The sequence below is a fragment of the Micropterus dolomieu genome, linkage group LG18 (assembly GCF_021292245.1).
Source record: "Micropterus dolomieu isolate WLL.071019.BEF.003 ecotype Adirondacks linkage group LG18, ASM2129224v1, whole genome shotgun sequence".
Taxonomy (NCBI): Eukaryota; Metazoa; Chordata; class Actinopteri; order Centrarchiformes; family Centrarchidae; genus Micropterus; species Micropterus dolomieu.
The window spans coordinates 19224058-19247024 of record NC_060167.1 but is presented as its reverse complement, the minus strand read 5'-3'; the positions used below and the strand labels follow the sequence as shown (position 1 = coordinate 19247024).

Here is a 22967-nt window from a genome sequence, read left to right as displayed (position 1 = left end):
AGACATGAATAATGACCCTATCTGTTTATTTTCTTCCCCCTGTGCTTTTCTCCTCCTACCCTGGAGAAAATATATTTGAATCAAACACTTCAAGAGCAGAGAGGAGCTGGGGCCGAAGAGTGAAGGTGGAGCTGATGAATGCAGCCCAGAAGTGGGGTGATATGCAGGGTGCAGCGCTGTCAAGGAATAGATAATGATGATGTTATTAAAGAGAAAAATATTTGTACAAAGAAAATAAGAGTGTATTTGGGTGTAAGGGTGTATTTCTCATGTGAGGTTATACCTTTCTTTGTTAAAAAACAACCTCTTGGGTACCAGACACAACAGACCTGAAATGAGTCAGAAAAGGAATGCAGACATGCTGCTAACACAAGCTTGGGAGATAGTAGCTACGGAAAGCAGTACAAAAAAAGGGCAGAGGTAATAGGATTGAGAAGCTATAAAAAGGTTGGTAATGAAGGCACACTGCTGCTGCAGTGTAACATTATGGTTATGAGGTCAAGTTCCGCTAGGAAACCCTGCACATTTCCCACTGGCCCATGTCCCTATTGACCCCGCCTCTACACACTGAACACTCTCTTACACTGCATTGCTTGTCTTTATCTCTTTCTGTCCTGGGTTGTTTAGTGTCATAGGGCACTAATTGCATCAAACTATTGCACTGTGAATTTGAGATAAACCTCTCGCACATAGACCGCAAACAAACACATGTCTAGGAAAAGATTGAATGGAGTTCCAGACACGATTTCAATGACATCAACACAATTACAGACTATTTATAGACTCTCAGTGGACCCAGGGGCACACACAACAAAAAAGGCGTTAATTATGGCCACACCTTAGATGGTGTCCTTTATGTCATGCAAGTTCGGTATGATGAATCCTTATTGCAACTAGATTTAATAGACACTCCCAGCAAATGCTCCTTGGTGGCCTACTAAAGGGAAGAACAGATGAAGGCAGGGGGATATTTATATCTAGAGGACAAGAAAAGGCAACATGTGTGTGCAAGCGATGGAGGGAGAGAGAGAGAGAGAGAGAGAGAGAGAGAGAGAGAGAGAGAGAGAGAGACAGCAGATTGACAGAAAATCCCACTGTGACTCTAAGCAAAGCCAGATCACACTGGGTCTCTCATGGCACATCGTTGTGTGACTCAGCAGACAACAAAGCTCGCACAGACCCCCATCTTCTACAGGACAAGGTGACACCAACCCTCATTAGGCTGTTTGAAACAATATCCGGGACACAATTGGTGTGAATGACGCCCCCAAAAACTTTTCATAAAGCAGACGCGATCGTCAGCGTCACTTTTTGTGAACCAACCAATCACAGCCGGGATGTATGTGCTACAGCAAACTTGTGTTGAACTCATTCTTACGCATGAGTGACCATGATTAATAAGTTAGTACTTAGTACCAATTAGAGACTAACTACAATGTAGATAACACAAGGATTTAATGAATGAAAACAAGCCACAAAATAAATTTGCTGTATTGTTCAACTCAAATTATTATTATACTATTGTTTGAAATTATAATGAATATAGTAACATATAATTAATATAAAATATAATACTAACAATGAACATTATACATTTTATGTAGGCTAATGTTCCCATCACATTATAATAATACACTAATTTATACTAGTTACTCCTCCAGGTTGTGGATAGTGCATTTGTAGTGGACAGATGTAAATTTAGCCGGAGCCATAGGCCTATGTGCTCCTTCTAGCCAGCCTCCTCCTAAGGGTGGATTCACACAAACCTTGTTTACTCCGGTTGACTCAAACCCTGGAGCGTTTACCCCCTGGGTGTGGTTCGTTTGGGTGGGTCGAACTCTGGTGCGGGCCAAATAACCATTCCCTGGTCCACCTGGAAGAGGTGGTCTCGGACTGCTGTCAAGTGAACTCTGGAGAGGTTCATTTCTGGTGTGAACCAGAGACGGGGACTCGAGTTTGAGACTCAGACTCAAGTTGCACTTATGTCGCACACACAGTGACCAGACTTGACTTGAGACTCGTCCTCAAAAGACTTCAGACTTGACTCTGACTTGAGGTGTGGGACTCGTGAACAATGTTTATTTTTTGGAAACGTCTGGTGAGCTTGCTGTTATTCCCCTCCCTGCTGTAACTATAACCTGCCTATGTAACACGTACCTGCTGCGCATGTGTACACGTGAGAGAGGACAATAAACACCAGCAGCTGCTGTGCCATTCATCATAAACTTTGGCTTTAAAACTTCATACAAAAAGACCCAAACAAAGAACGCAAAAAATTTTGTAATCTGAGGTTAGTGAACATGTTTAGCTCAACACTGGCCATTTAACATTAGCTTGCTTCTTGCTTTAGCTATGACCTACCAGAGGTTTACTCCGACTGTCGTTCTTTATGAAAAGATGAATGAGCTTTTGTTTACAGGTTACAGATATTATTATTAATCATGCAACATTACATTTTTATTTAGTTAATGTCGCACTGGTTTGAGAGTCTGGGGGATTTGTTGACTTAAAAGCTGGGCACAAAATGCACAACTTTAGAAATCTTGTTGTTTTATTCCACCTCACACTGTCCGAGTAACTGTCTGTGATAAGCCAAAGCTCACGATGTAGGTTCTCACACTGTACGGTCAGATGGTCAGCCACGACCTGAGTGCTCACACTCTATGTGTATAAAACAGCCTGTCAGCCCCTGCGGACCGTTCTGACTGTTCAATAAAGATTTATTTGAATGCTCCAAGGGAAGTAGAAGTTTGTTTGTTAGCAATAATGCTAACAGAGCAGAAATGTGTTGCCTTGATCTGCTGTGTGCTAAAACATCTAAAAAAAACAGGCGCTGTTGTATATCGATATACCGGGGGGCTGGGAAGATGTGGACAGCATGGTATGTTAATTTTGCAGAGAGAATTGGAGGTAAACTAGCTACGTTTTACTGTGCAGATTGTTAACCTGATAGAGAGCGTGTTGCCATGGCACTTTCAGGAGTCGTTTACCACTTTACGTAGGCGCTGTGAGAAAAAACGGCACTGATCGTGGGGAATCCACTCGTGTTTCTGCTTTAACTGTGCCACAGCCTGACGACGGCCGATCAAAATTTCAGATTGAAATTAAATGTCAGAAATTCATCCGACCGTCAGACAGCCTTTCAGGAGCAGTTAATCGCTCCTTGCTATCCCTTGTACACTGCATGGCAAACGACGTCTGACGAAGCCATAATTCTGCCAGACTCCAGAATGAGTTGTGCGGCTCGAAAACTGACGTAGTCATAGTGACGTCATGTTGAGTTTTTGCAACCAGAAAGTCCCCGGGAGTGACCATATTGTCCCCTGGTCCCTGTGGCAATTACATGCATGTATGTAGCCCTGTGACCGTCTCCTCTGAGTTACATATGGGATAGAAATAATTTCATATATGGAAGAAGGAATAAGCCTTCAGACATGACAGTCTAGAGACTACTGGCTCATACATTATACGCATACCAGAAATATTTCTGCTCTCCAGAGAAGCAATTTGCTCTTCCACCAGCTCTTGTAGAGATTTGATGGCCTGGTTTTATGTTGGTTGTGTACCAGCAGCTATGATTAATTTTCTTCATGCTACATTGGTTTTGTCAGGGTCGGGTCCATTCATCTGTATTCCCTGCACTCATCCAACAATGGTGGAACCTTGAACTCTGCACTTTTTTTTTTTACATAGACTGTGAAAAAAATTAGCAATATTATGAATCAGACCTTTAAATCACTGATGTGAACGTGAGCACTGAAATGAAAGAAATTAGTGGTCACAGAGGCAACAGCTAATAAAAACTTAAACATACAGGCTGAAGTATAATTTGTAGAACCTCTGAATCCTTTTGAGCAAACAAAAAAATCAAAGTGCACGTCGAATAAATGTGTCCCAAAGAAGGTTTCTGTCATTTTAGGCAGTTGTGATCTTGCTGATGTATGTTTTTTAAGTTATTTCCTGTTTTATGTTGAAAGAGTCATTCCTCATGATTCAGTTGTTCGTTTGGTTCAGCCATCTCTGGTTCATCGGCAGTTCAGGTTAGTGTCTCACATTGTATTAAGTTTGGTGGCCTCTCAAGTAACAGTCCTATAATTCTGAGACTCCCAAATGCTCCAGCTGGCACCTTTCTCATTAGCAGCAACAGGAGCAACAGACACACTGCTGTGCTTTAGCAGTGGAGGCTCCTGTTCCTGAGTCCCTACACCATTGTCTCTTAACTCCACCAGCACTCACCGAGGGAGACACATAAAACCTACCTAATAATGAAAGGTAATACTCTTAACCTTCCACTCAACACTTGTACAGAGGGAGTTTTGGTTAATGTGTTTTTATTTTTAAGGTGACTAAATCCAGGTCTCGCTTGATCACTAAAATCCTCTTTGCTAGCTGGCTTTCCCATCATCCCCTGAGCCACGTCAGAGGCCACAGGAATACCATGCAACACTTTCCGTGCCTCAACTGCCAGCCACTGTCACCATGACAACCCCCTTGAAGCTCGACAGGAGGTGGCTACGTGGACCTGCTTGTGAAAAGCAAGTCTGACAGAGTCTCCTTCTCTCCCTCCCTCCCTTCCTCCCTTCCTCCTTCGCTCCTTCGCTCCTTCCTTCTATTCCTGATTTGTACCTTATTCAAAGCTCACCCAGCTTTGAACCATCTGTACTGCTGTAGTCTCTGTTCTATCTCTGGGTGTTTCTCTCATTTGTGTCAGATTGCTATTTGCATTTCAGGCTGTGCTGCCTTCTTTACATACGTCATGAGTCCAGTTGGTTAATGTGGGTCTGTGGTACTGTACATTTTTCATGGTTTTTAATGCTGTGTTCTTAAAAGTGCTCAATCACTAAGCTCCGTTCAGCCTTCAGAACTACCAGACACCATCTTCAGGCGTAGATGTGTGAATTGTATGGCACACTTTTGCTGCTATTTGATTTGATTGGACTAACAGGCATCACACAACCACAGTATTGATCTTCATCTTCATCAAGATGAGGCCGATAGTGTAAGAGCAATAATATGAGCGTTAAATAATGTGGAATAATTCACACCCCGGATTCTGAATGTAGAAAGGCTCTGCCTCTCTGACTGTGAATGAGATGGGGTTTCCATGGAGACGGGAGGAGACTGTGTCTTCCACATTTGCCCCAGCATGATAGCTTACACACACACACACACACACACACACACATTCGCAATGGCTCAGCTGTAGTCTCCCCACCCTACATCACTTCTGCTTGTAACTTTGAAGAGCAGAGGCACCGTTTATCTTAACCTCCCACATCTTGCCAAATGAATAAGCTGTATCTTGTGGCTCTTCAAGGTAGCTACAGCCAGTTCAGCTTTCTTCACAAATGCACAGGCCTGTTAGATGTATACTGGTGACTTATGATCATGACCTTGCTTCCCTAACGTTAAGGCTACTGCACTTCTGACCTCCTTCTATGTGTCCTTTTTAATTGGCAGCTACTCCAGAAGGATTGGTCTCTATAAATATTACATGATGGTTAAGAGTCATTTGCTTAAATAATCTGCACATGTATTGGAAAAAAATGCAGCCCTGTACTGTATAATGACAAATAAACAACCTTGTACCATATACATTGAAAGTCACATTAGTATAATAGAATTATGTTTCTTTCAGACCAGTGAATTATATGAAATTTAATTAAGTTACATTACAGGCCCTTTGACTTTGCTTCAGAATATTTGCAATATTCTGCTTATTCTGTTGCAATGGACATTTAGATGTGATAATTTAAATGATCCTCAACATTCAATAATACCTGCAATATTGTATATGGTATTAGCGTTTATTTATTTTCTTATATCTTTATTTAGCCCCCTAAAACACTACATACTTTGAGGTCATAGCAAAGTCTGAAAGAAGCCATTTTTGGGGCCCTATTCAAACTTTCCCAAACTCATGCAGTGCTTGCATGCACAAAGTGCACCACAACCCCTATTCAGTAAACTACTAATGTAGGTAGGAAATCTATGCCTGGACCATCCATCTCCTGAATGAATCCCACCTCATCTCCTCTCCCTCTCAATTATTCATGCATTTCAGATGAAGAAGAGAATCCAGACTCAGCATCTATATTTAAACTCTTGCTAGTCCATGGTGGCTGTATAAATAGAAACAGTATAGGGTCTGGTCTGGCACACCAAAGGAGGCTGTTTTCATTAGGAGTTTCAACTTGGAGTACGCAGCATTTGTAAGGACTGGAAGGAGATGAAATACAGCTTAGTCAGTGTTGTGTAGAGGCATTTCTAGATTGAGGAAATATCATAGAGCAGTCATAGAGGTAAGGGAATGTGTGGAAAAAGCTTAGACGGTTTCTGCTGTCCATTGTATCTAAAAATAAAATATCATATTATCCCCACTGCACAAACTAGCCTGTCCTTAGCAAAGATGAACAGACACACATTGACTTATGTATCTGATATAGAAGATACTAGATATATAAAAAGGAAAGTCTATCACATTGTTTACAGATATTTCTTCTATGTAGTCTAATAATAAATGTATGATGCAGTTCACGCAGTCTTGCAGTACATGATTTTTTTTACTACAGAAATCAGAGAATGTCACAATATACTCTGCAGACAGCAGCACAGTGGGAAAATGTAAACACGAGCGAAGCATTGATTTGAAATGCAAAGAGACACACACCACCCCTCTGTACGCACACGTACACACAGTCAATCAACAATGATGCTGCAGGTCTAAGCATCACATAAATGACAGTTGCCATGGTGATAGTGACAGTGAACTTTTAAACATTTTAGTGACGGCAGTGAAAGGGAAATAAAGGAGAGAAATGGGGAGAGCACAAAACAGAGCATCAGTGACCTACAGAACCATGTCAGTGTCACATGTTCTACTCACTAGAGCAAGAGCAGTACAAAACAAGATTACTCTTAATCTTGGACTCACACACATGCTTACAGCAGATACTCTTACTTACTAACAGCGTAACATTACACTCAGTCCATATTTCACTGTCTGTGAGAGCTCAGATCAGTGGCCATTCAGGGTCAGTGCTTTTAATCCCTTTGAGAGTTATACTCAGATTAACATGCAAATCCTTGAAGTTTTGGTAATTGGAGAGCTAAACATGTGGTTTTTGAGCTTAAATCAGCCACTGTTGTATTGGTCCAGACTAAATTCAATAGCCATCCTGACTGTGACAACGTGAGTAAATCAGTGGATAATGTTTTCTGAGGTACAATCCCAAATTATTTTCCTATGCATAAGGAATGTGCATTAGAGCCACAGGACTGTTGGGGTCTGGGTTAAAGGAAAGGCTAGTGCGCTTGCTCTTTGAGCTGCACAGATGCGGAAACTATGTGGAAGATCTGGGTAATTTTATACCAGGAAATTGATATTGCAGGCTAAATTGACAACTGTCGCTGGAAGATTTGATCAGCCTATTAAGTAACTATTAAGCTAACATTAGCTCTGTGCGTTGGTTGTAAATGCCACCTCTGGCTGGCTTTTTAAGGTTTCCAGCTTACTCGTTTTACAAGGCCAGTCTTACGATAAGGAAAAATTACAATCAAATTGTTATCTTTTTCTAACATAACCCTATTTAGCTGCCTATGTTTCATAGTACAAACGAGACAGAAATGATATTCTTTCACATTTTCAAACAGTATTTTGATTTTAATATCACAACACATAACCTGGATATTCTTATTTGCTTACATTAGAGCAGACATACACCCTGTTTATTCCATTCCTCACAATTTTTCCATTTGTATGTTTGGTTTTGAAAAAGGCTAAAAAAAGCAGAAAACTCTCATTTTACTACAACCCCATATACACTGCTTCAGCATGTGGAGAACTTGACAGACCTGCAGAGCCTAGTTATGGCTGCTAAGCTGTGATGACAATCACTGTTAAGGGGAGGGCTGGTAAATTTGAATGTAGACGCATTTGTAATACCTGATGACAGGAAAGAATGCAGTATGAAACAATACTGTACATGTGGTGTGTGTGTGTGTGTACAGAGTGTGTGTGACTGCACTTGGGAAGTAGTCCCCAGGCCAGGTGAAAGTGCTCATCAAGGAGACAGGCTTCTCACACCACTTGTCAAGTGCTTTTTCCCTACTTTCACAAGCAGCCGTTGGCTTGATGAAGGTTTCTCCTTCACCTTTTAGTGGATTCTATTTCTGCCTCTGGCCTTCACTCTTCCCTCAAAGTCATTCATTCACTTCAGCACACAACCTGCACAGTGGAGTGAAATCCTCCAATGAGGAAAGCTGCAACAGCTACAAGTGGAGCAGCGGCTGGACCTGAGAGCACTGATTTATAGAGACTGTTGTTCTGTGCACACATACAGGTGTTGATGATTGGATGTTTGTGTAAGAAATGGTAAAGGAAAAAAATCACATATCTTCTGTATTCCATAAACTGCATTGCACAGATATAAAATGCCATGACAACACCTCAGCTTTTAAGTTCATACTGGTCGGCAGCAGAAAGAAAAAACAGCACAACATGTGTAAATATATTGAAATGGAGCAAAGCTTGCTAGCTAATTCAGGTGGACAATCCAAGTTTTGCTGATACACTCAAACTCTACTTGATGCAACGTACAGAATATCCAATGCACCCTCTGCTAGGTAGTCTGCTGTGTATCTTATCTGACAATGCTCTGTCCACTGCTCTGCTCTGCTCTGCTCTTGCTGCCCCCCTCATTTGCAAACACTACTGTAACACTGATGCAAACACTTGCCACTGCAGCTGCTGCTCATATAACACTTCCTAAACTCCATCTCCAGCTGCAGGGTCTGATTCTAAGTTACTCTGGAGGAGAGTTTATTATTGACACTCCCCAACATTTGCTGTGCTGAGCTTGTGGCAGTAGAGGCCTAAGCTTGGACACCAAATAAGTATTGAGTATAGTCTGTATTAACATAAAATAAATCCATTCCACAAACAGAAGTGGTTATTTTCCACTTCATTGGACATTGTGCGATGGAGAAAGTGGGGAATGACATATGACAAAGGTCCCATGTTGGATCCATAGACTGACTAAAAGAAATGGATGTAGGCACCGTGACTTCACCCATTGGTTTGTGGATTACCGTTCTGAAGCCTAGAGTTAGGCATTTTGGCTGTCGCTATCTTGGGTTTTTGGAACCAGAAGTGACCATATTTGGATGAGAGTGTAGAGCTAGATACCTTGGTTAGCAAGGTGCATCTGTAATTCAAGTAAACTTTCAATCAAATTACAATTTTTCTATTAACTTTCATGAACTGAAAATATACTATCAAAGTTCAAATTTCTTCGACAGAAACACCAACAGCACCCAAAAACATTTTAACAACAATTCTATCTATCCTGATTGACAGGTCTTTAACTCAATGTGGTGGTTTTTTTTCAGCATTCCAAGTGCCATAAAAAATGATGAGAGTTAATGATGCTCACGCAAGTTCACAGTCATCATTTGCAAACAGATACCTTCAGTTTACCATTCTTTTAGCTTGTAACAAAGCCTGTGAACTTTTCGGGAATTGTAGATTTAGAGGAGATTGAACATTAACTTGACCGTGATGGTTTCAAAATTGATTAAAAAAGATGTTCTGGGGTAAGCTAACCCATCTGGGGAATCGTTGCATTTCTTTGGATAAGTTAAATTTGTGTTTTGTTTGCTAATCAGTAAGTAATCTAAGACAGCATTTACATATAAATGGAAAAAAAAATTATATGTAAACTCTTAGATTTAAGTTTATACCCTTGAAAACTTGGCATTAAACTTCATTCTTCTATCTTTTGTTTAAGATTCCAAACTTTAATTCTGCGTTCACACCAATGATAGCACTATTAATAGTACTTTATAGGGTTTTCATTTTTTAAAATGTGACCACTGTTTTGGTTTCCAGCAAAATTCATCTTCCATCTAGCATTATGTTACTTTACGATTTACTTGGTACCTTGTATACCTCGTAGCGTTTACAGTAAACCACGTCATACATTTGCATATGATTCAGATTGTGACAGTCGTTGAGTGCACTCTCACTCTTGAGGGTTAGCACTGATTCAGGAAAGCTGGCAGAGTTTCCATTCGAATCACTAACTCTGTCTTTCTGTCTTAGGGAGCATACAAGTCTATGAGTGAGACTGCAATTCACTGGACAGAGTGACCTCTATGTCACTCTAACCGTAAGACTAAAACCACCACATCTTCAATAAAATATACTAGCTGCTGCACTGCCAAGGTTCCTCTTTTCCATAGGGGAAAGGTCACGAAGCACATAATGTATATGGACTCATGTTGAGAAGACACAGACTGTTGTTTTCATTCATTTTGCTGTGCAGAAAATTGAGCTAAGACATTAAAGCATTGCATAAACCTATTTGTCCGTGTTCAAATCGCCTTAGGAGTATTCTCATAATACTACATATTTTATGATTATTTTAACCATGTGTGTCCCAGAATGATTTTGATATGTGTATTGAGTTAGAAGATTTGTATCATTGATGCTGAACTTTTGTTTTCTGCCCTCATAGCAGAAACAAAATAATAATAAGATGCTTTAGTTCCTTTAGCCTCTGGGAATGTGGGTGATTGCCCCGCATAATGAGCCTCGTTTTTATTATGAAAAGTGATTATCAAAGTCTATAACTTGAAGTTTGTGGATTTTTCAGGTTCTCACATTTATATTAAATCAACTTATATAATCTTTCTTGCACCTCAGCACATTTCAGTACCTTGAATGTGCTTACATGCAGACTAATACCTAATTAGTAGTCTGGGCACAGTAATCCAAGTAAGCATCCTTTTTATATCCATTTTTATAGTAATATTAACAACACTCTTTTTATTAACAAAAACTCTTATCCCATTTATTACATCTGAATATAAAGCCCATGTAAATGATTCCAGTTGTGGTTTTATTATCACACTAAGAATATATTGTTTTTTCATAAATACAGCAATATTTCTGTGTGTGATGTGAAGGTCCAAACAGCATAACCTAAATTTGACTTCATAATTAAACTTTAATGACCTTAATGTTTATCATTTGGAAAGTGAAAATATTTATTAAAATCTGCTGTCATATAAGGCCAAACAGACACAATCTGCTAACAAAGTCCCATACCTATAAGACACAAAAATGTAAACAGTATATTTTTGTTTAGATTAGATTCTTTATTGTCCTTTTCAGGAAATTTGTTTCTACTATCTGTACCTACATTACCTCACATATAAACAAAATGAACATACCTACCAACATGCTGTATATCCGTACATTTTATACACAAATTGACACCAAACCAAACATACTTTTTTACTTAGCAAGTACTTTTGTTGATTATTACTCAACAAAAGTACAAAATGGCTTTCCTGTGAGTATGTTGAAATAGGCTGAACAGTAAAGAAGGATGAGTTGAATTATAGAGAAGCAGCAGAAGATGGGTTGCAACCGAAAGGGATTTGAGAATATGGATGGCAGAGAGTCTTTGTTGGCAGTGTTTGAAAGTGTCTGTGGTATGTTGATCAAATTTCAAATTTGACAACAATATGACAGTGTCATACATTGACAACCCAACATTGAAAGTGTTCTCCCCACAGGCTAAAGAATATTCAACTATCATCAGCTGCTAGATTCTGTCTTTCCCTTGGTCATAAACATACTTCTTTGGTTTCTCTAGCTCAGATTCAGCGTCCATGCATCACAGTACTTTTCTTGTTCATTTTTAGTCTCCAACACTCCAACACTGCAGATCTCTGTGTTTTTCTCCCTTTTGCTCCTCAGGCTTCTTCCTTTTGGATACAGTGAAGTCTTAAGGTGCGTTCCCACCGAAAGCGAATCCAGCGTCTTGATTACATACAAAGTCAATGCAAGGACGCAAATTCATTCCGGGTGGCGCGAATGAGGCGTTTGTCGTGCAATTCGCGCGAGTTCAAATTTTTCAACTTGGGCGAGAAATTAACTTGACGCGATGTTGCGAAAGCCTACCAGTGGTGAGATTGTCCAAACATCACCGGTGACTTCGGAGCGTTGTACGACAGTTCTGCTGGGCTACTACTTCATATTTATATAAAAAGTGGACATTACTTGGTGAAAAGAAAGCGAGGAAGTTGAACTACCTGTTGAGTTCAGAAAATGTCTGTCTGTAACTTTATTCCAGCTATTGTTGTACTTTACTGTGAACAGGTCAGCATAGCATAGCCCAGCTCCATCCGAACTCCATTCAGAAAACAAACATTTTAAAAGTTGTTGTCATGCTGACTTGCTGACAGACCTGACAAAGCATGAATTCATATGTCTAACAAAACGGCATCATATTTGTAGTTATTTTGGCATCAGTTTGATCCGTTTATTGCAATTAAATCACAGCAAAGGTTTTCTTTGGTTTATATAGCTGTAGTATCCGCGGGCTGTTTATTCACTTAAAACGCGTTGTGTGTGAAAACTCAAAATGTCCAACAGTCAAACTCGCCTGAGTAAAGCGAGGCGAATATTAAATTCGCTTTCAGTGTGAACACACCTTTAGTGTCTTTCGCTCAGTGCTCACATAACAGCTCAACTCCAAATTCAATGAACAAAGGAGCTGTATAGCTCTGCAGTGGCAATACACCATTACTGACCACCTCCATTGTCTTTTCATCCACCAGTGACAAAATCATTAAAAAAAAATTTAATACATTTTTATTTTTCAACAAATCTGTGCAATCACATTTCATGAATTTCAGGATTATTGCTATGATGACTACATTTTTGTAACTCATGACACACCTACTGCCTTTACTAAACCAATTCTGCAGCGGTGGAGCATCCTAGTAGTGCTCTAGTGCAAGCCTGGAAAGCTGAGATGACACTACAAATCCTGAACTATCCACTATAAAGTGCTGACATGACTTGAAAAATACTCATAAACATGACTCAACCACTAGAGAATCAGACCTCTGCACGTTAACAGTGAACAGTTAAAATATGCAGCACGAAATTAAAACAGCTTCTAAATAGTCCTAAACTCTTTCCAAAACCTCTGTCCTGTGGCTTAGCCTTTCTATTCTTGGTCATATCACCAGCACTGTTGTGTTTCATCACATACCTCTAACACATCAAATGATCATTACCACCGCCAATGTGGTTATGTGGTCACCTCTGTTTGTTAGTTTTTTTGTGGCTGAACCAGGGTGAAATTTGAACATTCATTCTCCTCAGAGGAATAATCTTTTTTTTTTAGAAACCCCCATGACCTTTTCTCTATTGCTACCATCAGCTGCGTCGTTAGCCCTGGGCTTTTTTGAAAAGCCCCGGATCTCAGAAGGATTTTTAAAAATCAAACAACAAAAGGCCGAAAATTGAACATAACTCGCTTAACTAACGTTACGTGCGCGGGAGCGAGCGAGAGAGGGAGAGAGATTGTTATTATTTATTCTCCTGCAACTTAGCGGAGAATAAGATGATCCAGCTGTAACTCTGAGTACTCTCCACCTGAAGGGGCTGTGAGCTGCACTTTATCAGAGGCTCTGAAATTAACTTGTGTGGATTTGTGGTCAGGTTAATCACCTGATAGGCATAAGAGGCATTATACAAATCTCATTTCAAAATCTATGTTTTTGTTTTGTCAAAAATGATTAACAGTGGGGTTTTGCCCTGGCAGCACGTGAGATGGTTGATATCCCATTATTTTTGCAATGTCAATAATATCAACAAGATATTAAGTGTCATTAAATTGACATGGTCTATCTGTAGCCACGATTTAGCTCTTATTTGGAAAGGCTACGTGTAGTCTGCTTTTAGCCCTGTTTCAGACCAAATAGGTTACATGTAGTTTTCACCCGATGCAGCTGTTGAGGTGCGTGACATCATATCATCAAATGCAAGTAAACGTTTGAAACATTTAAATTATCATTATTTTTGCTGTAACGTTCACTGCAGTAACTGCACTTTCATTTTAATTTAAAACAAAATGCAATTACTATTTTCAACCGCTAGATGGCAGCTGTAGCCCTACTGACACATGACTACTGGCAACGCGAGACTTGAAAGTTAGTATACATCAGAGTTGCCAGATCTCGCGATAAACACATCCGCCAGTTTTAAACGAGGGATACGTTACGATGGCGGCCTTTAAGCGAGCAACGGGCGAGAGTTTACTGCAAATACTGGAAGCGAAAAGACATTTACTTTGGTCTTGTAAGTATCTTTGTTTGACATGTCTTCATTATTTATATAAATTATATGTTAACGTGTAGGAACCGGGACATTTCAGCGTGTAACAGTGTATATAGTAAGGCACGTTGTGGTTAACTTAACATGCTGCAGGCAAGTGTAACGTTACTCCATGATACCCACGGGTTTCCTCGTGCCCTTAAAAACTCTTACATTATATTATCTGAATTCAGAAGGGGTGAACATAAAACATGCACAACCTTACCTATTATAATTTGTAATGAAAGCCACACATATTTTACTCACTAGATCATTACGAAATGAAAATATGAGTTTTTGACTTTTGACACTAAATATTTATTGCAAATTCTCCAGCATACAGTCAGCAAAGACAACAATAAATATTCAGAACAGAACACTTACATTCACCACACATAGCTATCTCAAAAGAATAAAAGCAACTTTCTCTATTTGGTTGTTCTAATGCAACATGGCTAAAACATGTGTCCTGTTCGAGTATCTTTATATTTTCCATAGAGATAAATGGGTCAGTAATAAATACTTTTAAATTGAAAAGGAAAAAAACTTTATAATTTTTTTTTTTTTAACCTTCGTTAGAATGATAATTAGAAATATACTCTATGTTTTCATTTAAAATCATTGGATGATAGTAGTCATGTCTTATGGGAAAACAGTCAAATTATAATGTTTACTTATATTCATATTCTTACATATTAAACAGTTATGGATCCCATTTACCCAAGAGACTGGCGCCAACCGAGAGACCCATCTGATGCTCTTGCTGCATCAAGTAGCAGCGTAGATGAAGATCTAGATTTGGATGTAGCCAACCAATTTATTTTATCATTATTTATGTTTTTAATACCACATGTTGTTAAAATTGTTTGTATTTTCATATATATATATGAACTGTTTTGTATTTATAATATTTTTGCAATAATTCCTTTATATTTTCATCATGTTGTAGCCTATTATCTTAAGTTGCCTACGTTGTAATCCTTTTTTTTAATAAAATCTTTATATTTAATTTGTTTGGACAGATTACCATTTATTTAGAACCTGTTATGTTTGAGTAAAAACAGTCCTTTAGCCACTATTCTGTTGTCTATTAGAGGTAGATATGTAGTCATTTAAAAGCTGTGTATTTGGTCTATTCTTGGGCTATGGTTAGACATCTACCAAACTTTCACAGACAGCCCAAATTCAGCCCTGTTTTAGCCTAGAATGATTTTCAACGTCTAGACATCTATATGTAGTTGTTCAATAGTGGTCTGATGACTAGACTATTTTTGGGCTATGTTTAGATGTTTTTTATGTTTTAGCCCAGACGTCTGGGCCCTGTTTAGACATCTATTAAACGTCTTTTAACCGTGAAATTGCTTGCTGGGTGGCTCTGGCGATTTCAGAGTTGGTTCATATAGGATGTGGTTTAGCTACTAAGTGACCAGTCAATCACTCACACACTCCACATCAGTCGCAGACAAAATGTATAGAAATGTTGAGGGAGAAAAAAAAAGTTGCTCGACACCGGTGCAGCTTCTTCTTGTGTGCTGCTGTTCTAGCTGAAGGCAGCAGTGATGATGTCTGCAGCAGGGGTGGGTACATCTAATGTAGGAAGTTAATTTCGCTACATTTTCCATTAATACCTTTTATGACTTAACCAGTCTGTAATCTGCATTTTGCTTCATTTACCAAAATGAGCTGTCATCCAGGCTGTGTGCGCACAGTTAGGCAGTAAAGCGCTGGTCGGGCGCTTGCCACAGTCACACAGCTGGGCAGATGCAAACATTTAGAAAATCAGGCAAATATCTTTTCAGTTTAAGGCTTTCTTGTTACTACTAATACAACTGAAATCTAGTGAGCGCACACCATGGCACTGGTGGCCTGTTGGAAAGCAGCCGGGTGGCTCTTTCACGAGCCAGCAAGTGAAATACTTTCACTTTCCATTAACGCCGCATTAAAAGCGTCTTTAGTCTCTGCAGAGCAAAGACTACACACTGTAAGATCTATGTCAGACGAGCACTGCATTGATTGAGATATATTAAAAGTGTCCTGTTGTTGAACAGAGCATCGCTTTGGACATTACCCTGTTTCTTTTCTTTAATACATATCTGTTACTATTTGTTTTATAGTGATGTCCGATGGTGAGTCCATAAACAGAATGTCGCCGGTGAAACGTCTCGGGTTACATATTTAACCCTTGTTCCCCGAGAAGGGGAACGAGACACTGCGTCAGTGATGACACTATGGAAACGCCTCTGGGCGTGGCAGGGCTGAATTATGAATGAAACTACTCCAATTCTATTGGTGTTGCTAGAATGGTAGCGTGTGACGGTGTAACTGGAGGCGTATATAAGCACGCCGGCACACAGGACACATTAGCTCTTTGCTATGAAGCAAGGCACCCCAGGCGAGGTGAGGTGTGGTGGACCGACGCAGTGTCTCGTTCCCCTTCTCGGGGAACAAGGGTTACATACGTAACACGAGACGTTCCCCTTCGAGGGAACTCGAACTGCGTCGGTGACGACACTATGGGAACGAGATACCCACTAGGCTGCGCCAAACCCCTGCCTGCCCCCAGCGTGCAGAAATCTCTAGGCACGACTAAGGGGAGAGTGCACGGGTGCCGGGTGCAGAAGGAAGGTCCAGACTGTAAAACCGGATAAAGTGTGAGGAGTGGCCCAGCCAGCTGCCATCTGCCAAAGGCCATCTTAAGGGTCAGGTGCTTGGCTTCAGCCGACTCCAGGGGTTCGAAGGGGGCCTCAGCCAGCGCTTCGAGAACCACTGCCAGGTCCCAAGTGGGAACCTTGGAACGAGTCATGGGTCTCATCCTCCGGGCTCCACGGAGGAAGCGCACGACCAGTGGAACCTCCCCAAAGGCCCATCCCTCAGAGGGGCGTGGAACGCTGCAATGGCAGCCACATACACCTTGAGCGTGGATGGGGAAAGGCCAGCAGAGAAACGGTGCTGGAGTAACTCCAGTATCATAATCACCAAGCAGGTAACTGGGTCCACCGCCCGTTCTCTACACCAGGTGGCAAACACATTCCACTTCAGGCCATACATCCTTCTCGTGGATGGGGCTCTGGAGCTGAGTAGCTCGACCGCTTCTGCCGTCAGGCCCGCCTCCAGGAACTGCGCCCCCTCAGGGGCCAGACCCACGGCTGCCACAGGGCGGGGCGCAGGTGAAAGACCTGGCCTCCCGCCTGGGACAGCAGATCTCTCCTCAGAGGGACCTGCCAGGGCGGGCCCTCCAGGAGCAATATTATGTCCGAGAACCACACACAGGCCGGCCAAAACTGGGATACTACTGGGAAAAGTGGGACACAATAACTCCACCACCTTGGGGTGGAGTCTCCATTCCCCGGGCCTCAGCCCCTGTGTTGACAGCAGGTCTGCTCCCTGATTCTGGGTCCCAGAGATATACATTGCTCTGAGAGACAGCAGTCTTTGCTGGGACCACAGGAGGATCTCATGTGCCAGCTTGCATAATGGTCGCGAGCGCAGACCCCCCTGGTGATTCAAATAGGCCACCACTGCCGTATTGTCGGTCCTGACAAGGACGTGGTGACTGCGGAGGGCGGGCAGAAACTCCTCAGAGCTCTGAAAACTGCCAATATTTCCAGGCAATTTATGTGCCAAGAGAAATGATGCTCCTGCCTCTCGCAAAGCGGCCGTCCATGACCACGCCCCACCCCGTGAGTGAGGCGTCTGTCGAAATAATTATCCGGCGACATGACACTCCCAACACGGGACCCTGGGACAGGAACCAAGGTTTCCTCCATACTGACAGGGAACGAAGGCACCTGCTCGTAACCCGTATCAGACGGAGCGGATTTCCCCTCGGGGAGAATCCCTTGGATGTTAACCACCACTGCAGGGCTCTCATGTGCAGCAGGCCAGAAGGTATTATACTGGACGCTGCTGCCATGAGACCCAACACCCTCTGAAAGTGTTTCACAGTGATGGTGCGACCTAGCTTCACTCTGGTCACTTTGGACAAAATGGACTCGACGCGTGCAGGAGACAGGTGTCTGTCTGACTGACGATGGCGGGGATGGTGAGCATCTTGAACCTGAATCTCCTCAGAGATAGGTTCAGGGACTGCAGATCTAAAGTCGGACGCAACCCTCTGTCCTTCTTGGGAACTATGAAGTACCGGCTGACTGGCAGGAAAATAAGTTCTATGGCCCCTTTCTCCAGCAGAGAGCAAACTTCTTGTCCTAACACCTGGCTCTGCTCCGCGTGCACCGCAGTCCAGACCACCCTGTTAAATCTGGGAGGGGCGGACCCGGAACTGCAGCCTTAATCGGGCTCCCGAACGGGGAAGAGGGGAGTCGGTTCCAGCAGACGAGGCACGGGAAAAAGCCTCGGCAGTACCGATGCCCTCTGAGATGCATTGCCAGACAAGACACACAAAGGGAATGAGTGTCCCCAGCCGTGATGTAGTGCGGGCATGGGAAACACACTGCCTGAACTGCTCACCAGCCATCTCTTCTGCCAGACTAAGAAATTTCCTATCGTGGTTGTACTTCTTTTGTAATCTCAAACATGCCAGAGTGCCTGCTGAATAGAAAAAAGATAATGTGTCCTGTGTGCCGGCGTGCTTATATACGCCTCCACTTACGCCGTCACACGCTACCATTCTAGCAACACCAATAGAATTGGAGTAGTTTCATTCATAATTCAGCCCTGCCACGCCCAGAGGCGTTACCATAGTGTCGTCACTTATGCAGTTCGAGTTCCCTCGAAGGGGAACTAATCTTTCACTCAGCAGCTACCAGCTGTTATTTATTTTTCAGCTGTTATTTATTTTTCAGATGAGAGAGAGAGAGAATATGGTGGATAAAACAGTCCTGTTGGGTTTTACCCATGAGGCAAAGCTGCAGGTTTACCTGCTTCAACAACGAGCTGCTCTCCTGTTACTGCCACAATAATTCTTTGCCTTGTGAAGATTATTTAGATGCTTCAGGAATAATCACATTGTATTGGCCTGTATCAGCCTGTGCTACTGCAAAGCAAGCGGTTTGGTTGTCTACATCTACATAATAAAAGGCACAGGTAACAAAAGTTGGCTGGGCAGCAAAAGTGATATTTTAAAGTGATCTTATAAACACCTTCATGGAGATTTAAAAAGAAAAATAATTGTAGAAATAGCTAAATTACAGATAATCAGCTTCTTCACTGCATTTGCAGGAATATTTTAATGGGCTACTTAAAAAAATAAACTCATCAAGTTGCCTAGTCTAATGCACTAGACAGTCCATTTTTACTCGGATAGCCTATCTTGACCTTTCCTCATGTGGACACATAGGGGCTGTGATCCTGCACAACAAAACATGCAAGAATTAAATCCCCACACTACCATGGATAGTAGTGGGTCAACGGGTATCAGAATCCGTGGCATGGATCTCTTCCACACAGTGCAGCACGCAGGTGGACCGCAGATTAATTGCAAGGTTTATTATGATTTATCCTGTTTGACCTCTCAAAATATCCTTTATTCTGGAAATGTCAGAGACCCAGTTAGATTCTGAATGTGCAGAACTTTGAACATGAGCAGAAAACCTGCTGAAACACAGGAGCTATTAAAATCCAGGAGTTTATAACTGAATTAAAATGATTTAATTTATTATTGATGAGGTAAAAAGGTGCCACATGCACATTTAAAGAGGTTACCTCAATCAGTCACGGCCTGTGTGTGTGTTGATTCAGCTGTGATAATATTAAAAGTTGATCTACAGGAGAAACATATCTGAAAGCAACCCAGAACGCCTGAGAGCTGCTCTGCTTTATATTCTGTTACAGTTTTAGATTTTAAATTGTTTAATTATACCTTTATTAAATCAGAAAAACTCTTTTCCCAAGAGTGTACTGGCCAAGGCAGGCAGTAGTACAATTGCACATTTAAGATGGAAATAAATAATCAGTTACAAGGTCATAAAATATCAAAATGTTCTTAAATATTCACCACAATTCAGCAACACCTGAATTTTGTGTGTCCCTTTACATAAATAATTTCCACAATAAATTGATGCAGAAAAGGCAGAAATTTGTGCAGAAAAATACAAGAATGCAGGAAATTAAGTGTTTAACACTCACAATTTTCTGGGGGAGTACCACCAGGCCCCCTTGTTCATACTGTCGCAGTTTTGTTCTTATATTATTATAATTAGACACATGACATTACATCAAAATGAGACAATTAATAGTGTTGTTCTGAGTTTTGTTGTGCCGTATAAGTAGAGGATGTTTGCTGTTGCTTTACTGCTTTACAGACTTAACTTTGGGGTGGGGGTGGGGGGGTCAATTATTATGTGAAGATATTAAGTTTTATGGGCTAGGCTATTCATGATTTCATCGTTTTTTCTTGCTGTAACTACGAGATCAAAACAGCTACCTGGACATTTTGACATCTGTTGGTTTTTCCGGCCAAAGTAGGCTGTTTCCAGCAAAAAAGACACTTATCCTGTAAGCTACTGGTCCAGCATCAAATCTCACACAAAGTTAGTAACTAGCTGGTAAACACAATGGAGAATATAATAACTACAGACCCAGGAGAGCGAATATTGGACTTTCATTAGTCACATGGAAAAGTACCTACTAGATGACGTCATCTTGGCATATAAACCAAATTTGGGTGCTCCGGACTGTTTTGGCTGTGACTTGCAAATGAATTTGCAATGAGGATGCAGGATAGGGAAGGGAGCCATTTCCCTTTAATTGCTCAGCAGATACACAAATCATCAATGTACCACCATCCATGCTTCATAGATAGATAGATAAAAACGTGGTCTTGTCAATTTCAGCTGGTAAAATCAACTGACATGAGTTAGACTTGTCAAAATCTTCATCGTTATGTGGTGGGGAAAGGTTCCCCAAGTGCAGGTTAAGGTGTGGTGGTGTTGAATGCAGCCTTGATTTAACTCCTCCCCTGGCCAACCTCCTTATTAGGCTTAGACTATATAAGACACCTGTGTTCCCTTGCTCTCTCTCTGCTTCTTGATCTGTCCCTGCTGTGGTTGGTGTTGGTGTTGGCGTTGGCGTTGGCGTTGGCGTTGGTGTTGGTGTTTGTGGCCCAGGTATGTGAAAGGACTAGTTCTGTGGATATCTATTTTCTCTTAACAGTTTGTTACTTACCTGCACTCTGAGACTGTTAGGAAGCTCCTTTTCTCCTGCCCTGTGACCACTGATGTATCTTCATGACCCATCTCAGAGGTGGTGAGTTGATACATGGTTTTAAATATATTTTAATGCAGTAAGGTTGAGCCTGGCTAATTCGTTCCCTCCCTTTTCCAGCTTCCTCCTTGTTTCAGACCACTGCTGTTTTGCCTCATTTAGTTTCCTGTTTTAGCCCTTTAGTTTGTTTTGCTCTAGTTCAGTTGGGTTACTTGGTTGGTTTGTTACTTTATGATTGTTTCTTTTGTATTCAGTTTATATTTTGAGCAGGGTGCCATCTTGTTGGGAGACTAGGCACCCATGGCAAGGTCCCTTCACTTTTATGCATGCGAGTAGCTGCACGGGGGCACAATATAGACTACACCCTTTTATTTTTATTTTTTTTCTGTGAATAATGTGGTGAGGTTTGTAGTGCTGCACTTAAGGTGGGTAGCGGTAGCACTCCTCAGCATAGTCTACCTCTCCACAAGTGACCTCTGCTTAGTTTTGGTTAAAGTTATTTTGGGGCGCTGGATTTGTATTTCTTTATTTTAACATAAAGTAGTTTTTAACTAATTATTGTAATAATTATGTAATTATCTACTGTTTTATTATTGTTCACATTTATTTTCCTTTCAGCAATTCCAGTCCCTGATTGTTTTTCTATATTTTGGTATACTTTAAATCACGTCTCTGCTTCATCAGTAACATTCCTGTGTGCCTTATATCTCTCTCTATTGTCCAATTAATCAATCAAGGTTTAAATAGTATTTCCTGGGGTGCAATTCCCTAGGTGGCGTTGTTGGCTTTCATTCAATCCCCCCCTTTTCTGGTCCGCCGCGCCACAGTTATAACTGTTATTTTACTGTCAGAATTCTTTACTACATTTTTTTTTAAATGTAGTAATATGATCACCATTGATTACAGTCACCTAAAGGAATTGGAGGCAGTGAGATATTAAACAAAGTGATTTAACGTCATCACAAGAATCCATTGTAGGGAATTCTGGGTAGTGTTTCCCTACACTAAAAACTACAATATGCAAATTTGGGGGGTGTAAAAGGTCAGGTTAATCAATTCCTTTGGCTCTTCACTGCCAATAAACCTATATGTTAAGCATACCATAACTGAAAGCGAAATATTGACCAAATGTGGTTTGGAAATTTGGAGTTTGTCAAATTTGACCTCCAGAGGTTTCAGGAAAGTTTTTATAGCTGCATTTGAATCTGACTTCAGGGCAGACATAACCACTCAGAGGCACTGCTGTTGACAAGGAGACACTGACAGGCAGAGAGCAACTGGCATGAAAGCAATCATTGAGGCACTCAATCACATGATCCCAGCTTATATCTTTGCGCCTCCAGACCCGGACAACATGGACAAATAACCTGCGGACGTCTGATGCATTATTTCCCCCATTGTCTCCTATCAAGCACAAATTTGTGACTTCAGTATCAGCTTCCTGCCAGAGTTGCATGAGATACTCGATACTTGTGGTGTTTTACTGTCCTTTCTGTGTAGCGTTTCGTAAACATAGGCCTTAGATATGTATACAAAAGCTCGGCAATGAGGCATGACAAAGGGGTTGAATTTTATATTTTATCAGTGTGCCTTGCAACATGACTTTGTTTAGAGATTATAAATGTAATTT

The 22967-nt window shown here is 41.2% G+C and overlaps 1 protein-coding gene and 1 long non-coding RNA gene across 3 annotated transcripts in view; one reads left to right on the top strand and one right to left on the bottom strand.

Annotated features, from left to right (window-relative positions):
• Window positions 1-22967, bottom strand: part of kcnb1 (potassium voltage-gated channel, Shab-related subfamily, member 1) — a 34292-nt gene that overhangs the window by 5194 nt on the left and 6131 nt on the right. The gene's annotated exons all lie outside the window — the stretch shown is intronic.
• LOC123957001 lies at window positions 2754-5613 on the top strand. Of its 2 annotated transcripts, none has more exons than XR_006821692.1 (4): window positions 2754-2881; window positions 3978-4040; window positions 4142-4272; window positions 4390-5613. It is a non-coding gene; the product is annotated as an uncharacterized LOC123957001 (long non-coding RNA). The 2 variants fall into 2 exon arrangements; XR_006821691.1 differs by having other exon boundaries at window positions 2779-2881; window positions 3998-4040; window positions 4139-4272.